Source organism: Manacus vitellinus, unplaced genomic scaffold (genome assembly GCF_001715985.3).
Source record: "Manacus vitellinus isolate BGI_N305 unplaced genomic scaffold, ASM171598v3 scaffold_48_pilon, whole genome shotgun sequence".
Taxonomy (NCBI): domain Eukaryota; kingdom Metazoa; phylum Chordata; class Aves; order Passeriformes; family Pipridae; genus Manacus; species Manacus vitellinus.
Genome location: NW_021940593.1, coordinates 2,137,482 through 2,147,680, shown reverse-complemented (window position 1 = coordinate 2,147,680; position 10,199 = coordinate 2,137,482).

Genomic DNA, 10,199 nt, shown 5'->3' with positions numbered 1-10,199 from the left:
CCTCCTCCTTCCTGCGCTCCTCGGGGCCCCGGCCCCGCCCGGCGGGACGGGCCGGCGAGGGCGCGGGCAGCCTTCCCGGCCTGGAGGAGCAGCAGCAGGGCAGAGCCCCGCCGCACCCCGCAGGGCCTGTGCAGCAGCCGCGGAGACAGCCTGCTGAAGGCTGCCCCGGAAAAAACCACACACACACAAAAAAACCCTCCTTCTTGGTGGCCAAGGGCATCCTGGCCTGTATCAGCAAATAGTGTGGCCGGCAGGACCAGGGCAGTCACTCTCCCCCTGGACTCAGCACTGGACTCGAGTGCTGTGTCCATTTCTGGGCCTCTCAATTCAAAAAGGACATGGAGAGGCTGGAGCACAAATCTGATGAGGAGCAGCTGAGGGGGCTGAGCCTGGAGAAAAGGAGGCTCAGGAGTGACCTTATCGCTTTCTACAACCACTGACAGGAGATTGTAGCCCAGGTGGGGTCAGTCTCCCAGGCAACCAGCAACAGGACAAGAGGACATGGCCTTAAGATGCACCTGGGGAGGTTCAGGTTGGACATCAGGAGGAATTTCTTCACAGAAAGGGTGATCAGACGTTTGAATGGGCTGCCCAGGCAGGTGGTGGAGTCACTGTCCCTGGAGACATTTAAAGAAACACTGGACATGGCACTTAGTGCATGGTTTGATTGATATGGTGGTGTTAGGCATAGGTTGGATTCAATGACCTTCTGTCATTCTGTGAAAATACCCTAAACCAAAGACACAAATCTTTGAGAAAATAAGAAAACTTCAGGAATCTCCACTAAGCCCAAGTATCCCCTGCCTGGGTGTGATCCTGCAGCCCTGGACAGACGGCCGAGCTGCTGGAGACCCGCGGGGGGCCCCAGAGTCACTCTGACAGTTGTACTTTCAAGGAGCCCACATTCATATTCCATCAGAAATTCCCCATATCAAAGGTGCTCTTGGGCACATGGTGTTGATTCTTGAGGTGTCCTGTGCAGGGCCAGAAGTCAGACTCGATGATCCTTGTGGGTCCCTTCCAACTCAGGATATTCTACGATAATACACTGATGGAGAGGGCCTCTCCTCCCTGCATGTGATGCCTACATTTTTGCCACACTGGAGCACGTTCCTCAGCACCCCGAGGAGGCATCCACCACCAGGAAGGGTCTTAGGGCCCACACACACATAAGAGAAGCAACACAACATCCCTCTGAAAGCTGAGGCCAAGTGCAGATGCCAAGTGACACATGTCAGCAGCCCAAGGGGCTCTTGCCCGCCCTGTCCATCCGCAGGGACAGGAACACACACCCATGCATAGGGTGGTGATGCTGGAGGCGTGATTTGCATAGAGATTGTCTACCACAGTCTAAGTGATTAAAAACCTGCTTCTTGAGTTTCCGGCTTCCTTTTCAGTGCTACTTTAATTAAATGGTTTCACTGGCCAAAATCAAGAGCTGCTTTGGCAGACACATCCTCCTTCAGACTGCCCTAGTCGCTGCAGGCAGGGTGGGCAGGATTTCCTTCTCCGCCTCCAAGCTCGGAGAGATTTTCATCAAGCGTTTCACTGCTCTGCACGGTGTTACTCCTGCTTGTTTGCTTGGCCAGCTAATGAGCAACATTCCCAAGCTCCCTGGCACAAGCAGGCTGCCTGTCTGCGGGCACAGTGGCATCGCCCTGCAACCAGGCACAGCAGGAGCTCACAGGCAGCACAGGAACGTGGGGCTGAGCTGAATCATCCCAGTGTCCAACGTCACCCAATCCCTTACACAGGCTGACCAAGCTCTTGCTCAGATGTAATTCACTGCTCAGTCACGCTCCGCCCCTTCTGCTGGTCAGAAACTATTTTTAATTCCCAGCCAGGCTCGCTCCTGTTTTCAATCCATCTGTCATCTGCTAAACCGTGTCTTTCATCTGAGATCGCTCTCCTCGCTCTTGAGTGTTCACTTTCTATAAACACACTGAAAGTAACCCTACACATCCCCAGCTTTTGCTTCACTAGGTGAGACAGACTTGGTTCTTTTTGGTCTGAACACTGCCTGACACTGCTCACTTCACACAGGTTCTCTGTTAGTGGAGCTGCCTCTACGCAAGGTTTACAAACCCTACTATCTACCTGCTCCATCCCAGACACCTAACCACCACCTAAAATACACAATACTCCCCTCAGGTACCTTGCTGCAGGAAGGCTTACACAATTAAAACACTTGGACAATCACACAGGTAGACACTTGAGCGGGAGGTGGTTCATGTAAGAATGTCAAAAGCAATTAGGGGACGGCTAAACAAGTATTGCAAACAATTGGGTTTGTCTTCAGTTGCTGAGTGTGGCATTCAAGAAAAACGAACTGAGCACCCAAAAAGCCACTAGAGAAAACGTAACAGCCCATCCAAGGTGAAACAGCTGCAATATTTAAATATGTGGTATTTTTAAACTCCGTGCAAGGATAAGAGAGCCTGACCAGTTTTGATGCTGTAACCAGCACTGGGATGAACAAGATGGAAGGGCAACTAAATATCCCTGTGGACACCCCAACCCTTTGCAAGCCCTCTTTGCATTGCCAGGCCAGCAGTGAGCACCCAGGTGTTATTTTGAGGGGCCTAGGAGGAGCTGTGCACAGGCTGCCAGGCAGGAGCAACCAGCTCTCCATCTCGGGCTGCGGGAGTCTCGAGTCTCGTACCATCCAGCCCTGGGTTTTCCCTTCTGCTTCACTGGAAGGGATCAATTCAGCAGCCAATTAATTACCAGCACCTCCCCTACTCTGCCAGGCATCCAGCAGGCTGTTTTGAAAGCCACTGTCCTTTAAGACAAATTACTGGAGGCTGAACGTGACACCTGATGACTTGCAGCTATTTTGACTGCGCTTTAATCTTATTGTCCCTATTTAACTGTAAAGTGCTTCAAGTGACTCAAGTAACTCTGTGCATCAGCCCTCCTGGATGTGTTTTGGGGTTTTTTTCCCCCCTTTGCCTGTTTCTTCGTTAAGTGTTCACTCTCTGTACAAGTCTGCATTCCAATCAGACTCCTATACAATGTGGGGATTTTTTTTAAATCATGTCCATCACGTAGTTTTGATGCACGCAGCTGCTAGATGCTTTCTACTTTTATAAGTAAACAATTAGGTTGTAGTTGTGTTTGTTGGCTTTTTTTAAGTGTCTGGAAAATGACTAATCCCCTTTTCCTCCCCATTACATTTTCTTTCACAGTTCTCAAAACGAAGTGAAAGAAAGAACCCTCTCTTATGAATAGTAAGTTCCCAGTTTGTGACAGCATCTCTGATTAACAAGGGAATTTTTAGGTAGCCTTTGAAGCTCCCTTTCCAGGGCAGGAAACCACATATCTGCACTAAAGAAATCACTGTTCATTCGTGCTGAACTTAGTGCAGAAGCTACGAAGAAAATCTAAAAGCAGCAGAGATATCGATTGGATGAGCAATTCGGCCAAACAAGGTTAAATACATTATGCAATTTCACCTTGCCAGGGGGCACAGCAAGCAGGCACTACCACACAGCCAGCCAGGGTGCTTTAGCTCATGTTTCCCCTATGAGGAAACAAAATTAGCTAGGAATGCCTTGAGGGCAGCTCACCCCACGCACAGGAAAGGCCACTCCACGTGCGGACAGAGCGGCACACGCTCTGAAAGGGGGTTTTATGCTCCTGGTACAACACACCAAGAGGATGTTTCCAAAAGATGTTTAAGGCACAAGGACTAGTAACGGGTTCTGGCATGGTTTTGGCTTGTTTTGTTGGAGATGCTCCAGGGAGAGGGTGAGCTACTTTTTAATGAAGTCCGGTTAGAAGGATTTTAGCACCATTCGCCACACTGAGCATTTGACGGCCAAACTGCAGGGCTACAGGTTTCAAGAGTTAAATCCCTCCAAAGACACGGCAGGATTTCTGTAAGCTGTGTACTAAGCAATTAAAGATCACAAACAGCCACGTCTAGATTCTAGACTGTGGCCATGGTGAGAGGACAGTGGAGGAGGAAGCAAATCCAGCAAAGGAGGAGTGTTGTCTACTGGTTCACATGGGAACAGAGACTCCTGGGGCAGAGGGAGATGCTCTGTGTCTCAACTCCCCATACCTGAGCATCAGGCAGATGTGCTGGCTTTTATTTCTTTAAACTGGTTGCTGTTCTTCAGCATCAGAGGGATGCAAAGACCATGACCCCCACAAACCCAAGAAAACCAGAAAGCAGATAAACACAAGCCCCAAACCCGTGGCTTACAATAAAGCCCCCCTAATTGGAAGGCCTAGATGATAATTTCTTTTTAAACCTCTTAGTGACCGCAAGGTTCATTAAACTGGGGGCAATTATTCCATCTTTAATGATATTTCCAAAAGCTATGGGCTGCGTGAGCTACATTGCAAAGGACTTCCCAAATCTGCACATAGGTGGGGAAAAGAGAAAACTGCTCCCTGGAGTCACACCACCACAAAACTTAACATCTAGCTCCCGTGTTGCACAGCAGAGCTACTCTATGCTGCTTTCCAACCCACTGAAGTTTTCTAACACATCCAGCCTGCTGACATCCCCTGGCACTTTGTATGCAAGTCCACTCAATTTGCTCTTCCTTTACACACTGAAAGTGAAACACAAGTGTAATCCATCCAAACTCGTCTCCTTCTTATTTCCCCTCCTGTCCTAGGTATTCACCACAGCACCTTCCCTCTCTCCAGTGCCAGAATTACAACTCATTTTACATCTCTGCATAGGAAAGCAATAACCATCCCAGTTTTCTGACTCAGCTGAGGGGTTCTGCATTAGTTAAACATTTTTTCCATTGAGGTGAGAGCTGCTGCATCAAGCAAGCACAAGGGCATTAGTAGTAAGTCATTATTGCAGCTCATATACCCATAAAGCAGACCATAAACACACACACATCTACATGTACACAGAAGCAAATCAACAAACTCAGTTTGTAAGGCAATAGAAGGGCATCGGTCTTTGGGTGATGAACCCAATGTCAATGAGTTGCCTTTCTTGACCAGGAGATTAATCATTTATTTAATTTCATAAAACATCTCAACTTCAGCAAACTGAAATGAGCACAAATGAACATTTCTGACGCCTACTAAAACTCCAGTTCTAGTAAACAATGTTAAAAGAAATTGTATTGAAAAAAGGGCAAAACATAGAGTGCAAACTGGTTTCAAATTTCAGAAGGGATAAGTTTAAAGTATTTTACTTTACTGATATCTTCAGAAGAGGCAGTTCAATACCAGTTAAAGAATGTCTGCATAACCAGCAATTCACTTAAGTGATGAGCCAGTTACAATGATTTAAACAAAGGAAAATATAGCCTAATTTATTGTACTCTATAGAGACAGCTTTCCTAAATCTGCTTTCAGCTCCTCACAGATCACTGAGCTCGTTTGTCAAAGTTCAGCTCTAACACACCCACTGTGTTAGAGGACATACAAAACCAAAGGCAGTCCTTCAGCCCTGCAAGGACCAGTGAACCTCAGCAGCCAGCTGGTTTCTGTGCACTGGTGTGCACTATCCCAGGAAGGGTTGGATGGCAGGGTCCCAGTCGGTGCCCTTTAACGACAGTGCACCTTTGCTCTGTGGGCAGTAAATCCATAATGAAGAGCCTGGATTTCCAGCACAGGGAACGAGACCTGCCCCTCTCTTTTGGCTTTCCACTAACACAAAACAAGGCAACAACTCTCAATCCAGAGATATCCACTCAGGATACACCTTTCTCCTTGACCCAGCATTTGATGCTAGTGCAAATCAGCTTACATCACAAGCCCCAAACCCACGGGGTGCCAGCATTAACTGAAGAGGCTTTGGGTTTGTGCACCTTTTCCAGCAATGCCCAGCGCAAGAGACCCTCCTGCCAAGCCAGGTTAACACCCTCACAACATGGGGCTCTCCCCAGTAAGTGAAGGACCTCCACCCTTCAGCCCAGGAGGGGTGAGAAGCAGGTACTTACTTTGCACAACGGGGAGCAGCAGGAGCCAGGAACATCCAGGGCATTCGGCTCCTCCTGCGTGGCCATAGCAGGAGCACCTCTTGCCACGTCACATGGTCAACACAGGGGGCTGTCAACAAGAAAAGAGGCACAATTGTAGGTTTTCACATCTCTTTCCCCAGCCTCAAGATGCCTTTGAAAGCCACACTCCCCACAGACAGGTGCTCTCTTAAAAACCCATCCAGTGGCTGGGATACAGCAGACACAGACTCACTGTTGCCATCACCCCAAGAGAGGGGAAACAGGGAACATACAGGTTGTGGACCACAAGTGGGACCTGGAAGAATGGTGGGAATGGGGAACATGTTGGCAAAGCACTGTCCCTTGCATAGCTCCTAGATGCAGCAGTGCCGTGGGATTCCTGCTGCACTCAGGGAAGGAGAGCTTAGCAAGCAAGTGCTGTGTGGTGAAACACCTGAGTCCTGCTACAGTTTGTTGTTCTAATTAAAAGAACCCACAAAGCCTTGAAAAAACCCAAAATATTCACATTAAAACTCAGTACAGGAAGACAGTCACAGATGCTGGACTTGCAGCTAAGCATCATCTAGGAGCAACTGCAGATTTTGAGCTGTGATGATCTGGAGATACCTTTTTTTTTTTTTTGGCCAAAGTCCAAAGCTGTCTCAACAGAGGCTGGAGGAAGATGCAGACAACACCTCTGAGCAAAATTCTGGCTTCTTCAGCTTTACAGGTTCTTGTCATTAAACATTTTAAAGTGGGATCAGAAATCCAGCAAGGTCAGCCCTGGCCAGGTCCTGGGGCATCTATGCAGCCTATTCGGGGTTGTCCTCTCCCTCCACCCCAACATTTGTTCCCTCTTGCCACTCTGGCTCTCTCAGGTCTTTCGGGGTGTCTGTGCCCAGAGGCAGCAATGGGACTGAAGGGTCTCTGTGAAGAAAAGTGGGAACTGCCCCAAGCTGGGCTCTCCTGCAGCAGGGCAGGTATCCATCCTGGTGGACACTGGTGCACACTGATAACACTTTTACACTGGGGAAGGTGTTGCCTTAATTTTGTGTTTGTTTCTCACCATCCCAATCCACTTTAATTAATATTCCCCAAGTGGAAACATTTTTGCCCATGATGGGGATTGGTGAGCCATCTCCCATCCTTTTGTCCACCCCTGAGCTTCTTCCTCCTCTTTTCTTCCCCGTCTTGCTGAGGAGGAGACTATAAGTGGGCTGAGTGGGCATCAGGCAGCCAGATACAGCCAACCTGCCACACCAGGTCAAATACAAACCTAGAATAGACTTGGACCCCTATTTTCATTCTCAGATTTTCACACACAAAAAACAAAGAGGAAGAATAAAAATTTTCCAAAATCCATGTATGTGTCAGAAAGCAAGTTCTTGTTTTATTTAAGCAGGTTTCTCCATCCCTCTGATACATTCCTGATAGGAAACCTGAGGGTCTGGCTTCACAGCATAGCTACAAAAGATGGTGATGGAGACTTTTTTAAAAAATATTTTAAAAAGAAGTTTTTCTTGTCATCCCAGTGCTTTATAGGGAACCCAGCCCTCTGGGCTTCCTGGTCGGCAGCTCTGGCCCCAGATCTCAGCAATGGTCCCCAGAACTCACTGCAGCAACAGATAACCCCATCCTGTTTGTCCTTCCCTTTCTTCCCTGAAGAAGATACCATTTTTAGGAAAGCAAAAGTATCCTCACAAGGGCCCTGATATCTGTGGCCACTATGACTCATCCCCTGCTGGCCCTTTGACAGCTGCTGAGCTCACCAGCCCCGTCTGGGACCAGGCCCATCATGGACAGAGCCGTGCTCCCACTCCCAGCAGGGTTACGGGTGTTTCTACTCTGACATTTGACATTGACACAAACAAATGTTCTAATCACACCATTTATCTATCTATCTATCTATCTATCTAACCATGTTTTGGACACGTTACTGCAACAACAGCCCGTGGCAATCAGTCAACATTCGAGACCCAGAAAATGCCCTCAGCTGTTTTATCACCTGCCCTCAGTATCAGATGCTATGGACTCAGGTCGCAGCATAAAGCTGCAGGGATGGCACAGGTGAGCTCTCATGATTTTCAGTATCAGCCTGGTCACCTCCTTCCCTCCCCTCACAGCAGTGTCATTGCACGTGGTTCAACAGATGCTTCCCTGGGTGGTGGGATGAGCACCCTCCTTGCAGAGCTTTGTCAGCACCCGAAGTGCCCTGAAGGGATTTCTTCCTCTCTCTGCAGCACTGCATATTCAGAACAGCAGGGTTTCACTCGGGCTCCTTAAACTTTGACCAGAGCTGGGACAACAAATCCAAACAATTTCCAACTTCAAAAGAGGAATTTGCTTAAAAATAAAACTGAATTTTTCACATACCCTTGGCTTTATCTGGAGAGCAGTCTGGACAATAAGACACAACCACCAGCACAAACAGGATCCCAAATATATTTGAAGAGCAAAAGAGCCTCTTTGCAGTCGGGTGACAATGGTGCTTCATTTGGATCTGCTTTCCAAACACTTCCACAGCACCCCCTTCCAATCACAACATGCCACTTTGAAATGCCAGTACCACTTAGCTCCTGAGCCTATTAGACCATGAAGCAATAAACCCAGAGAAACAAAAATAACCCAGATACCTACTTTAGCACCCAGTCGAGTAGACAGGTGTTATCCCGAGGGCTCCGTGGCAAAAGCATCCTCAGAAATGCCACACCTTGACCTCTGCACAACAGGCGGCATGAAGCTGGTCTCCAAAACCCGTGGTGTCTTCCCAAAAGGTGCTAATATTAACTATAGCCCTTTGTTTCTTTGCACTCAAGGTTTCTCCCTGTCAGCTTTCTGGCATTTGCCAGCGTGGTACACGCTTTACTGGGCAGATATTGAGCTGCAAATTCCTTCATATTTCTCTATCCACAGCATTCTGCAGCTAAAGCTCTCGCCGGCCAGCAGATGAAAATGCCACTTACTGCTTATTCCTGCTGCAGTTTGTTGAATTAAAACCTCTTTGTTTCCGAGCTGTAAACAAATTCTTCTTAATCTTTCAATAAAAAAATGTCAATTATGCTCTCTAACAATGTAACTTCATTGTGATGAAAGAAGTCATTGCTATTGCTCTAATCGTGATAACATATCAGCTGCTTTTAGAGTCAATTCCTTTTTGTGCAAAATTTAATGACCATGCAATTATTCAAATTTCAGACTAACAGACTGGGCTTTAGACCTACAGCTCTGAAAACCCTTTGGATATTGCTCTGAAAACACACACTTGAAAGCAACAGAAAAGGCTCTAGAGTAGAGTTTCCGAGTTCAGAACGCAAAACCCCTTCCCAATTCATTCAGCACAGCCGGCCTGGGGCCCACGTCAGACACAGCTACTTCACTGGAGAGCCAAGGAAAGAGAGCCAAACTCTCAGCACGCTACAACAGGCACTTGCCAGGCCCATGGCTTTCATTTGGCTTCACTGGGAGTCGTGTTTATGTCCACTTTCCTCGCCTCTCCCTGGTTTCAGAGCATTTCCTGCAGAATCGCTGGCCGCAGCAGATGTGCCCTTCGGGCATTTCAATTTGTTTTTTGTTTTGTTGGTTTTTTTTTTTCTCTCATGCCAGTATTTATCGCATTTGTTTCCAGAATCAGCTGTTGCTCCCAAATCAGCGTCCGTAACTTTCCGCTTTGAAGTGTTCAGGACGTGCCTGCCGGGAAAGCACCTTCCCCGTTTACCTGCTCAGACCCTCACAGACCTTCCCTCCATTTTCTCCTCCTGCAGAGAGCTCCCCTCCACGACCAAGTTGTCCATCACCAGCCAGTCAGCTCCATTAACCACTTACATCCCAATTCCCACCTTTCATGCTTTATTTGTGATTCCAGGGACGGCTGCTGCCCCAGGACCTCAGCTCATCCCAGAAGGTGCCTTCCCTTGCACTGAGGGGAATGCCTGTGCTAAACTCAGCCCCAGAGTCTCACCCCCTCCACCTTTCCCTGCTCTGACTCCCTGTGGCAACACAGAACAGCCTTTTTTTAGCTCCTGGGAGCGGACACAGCCTGCAAGGATGAGGACAAGGATGAGGACAAGGATGAGGACAGTCCTCTGCAGTAGCCTGGCAGGCAGCAGTCCCAGTCCCACAGCTACACAGATGGCCAAGGCAGCCCTACAGGAACAGGGGCTTCCCAGGGGCAGAAACCTTTGGCAAGCTGGACATCCAAGCAGCAAACTGAGAGCAACAAAAACAGACCTCAGCAAAGCAAATTGAATCGATAACACCAGTGGGTTTGAGAACAGAACC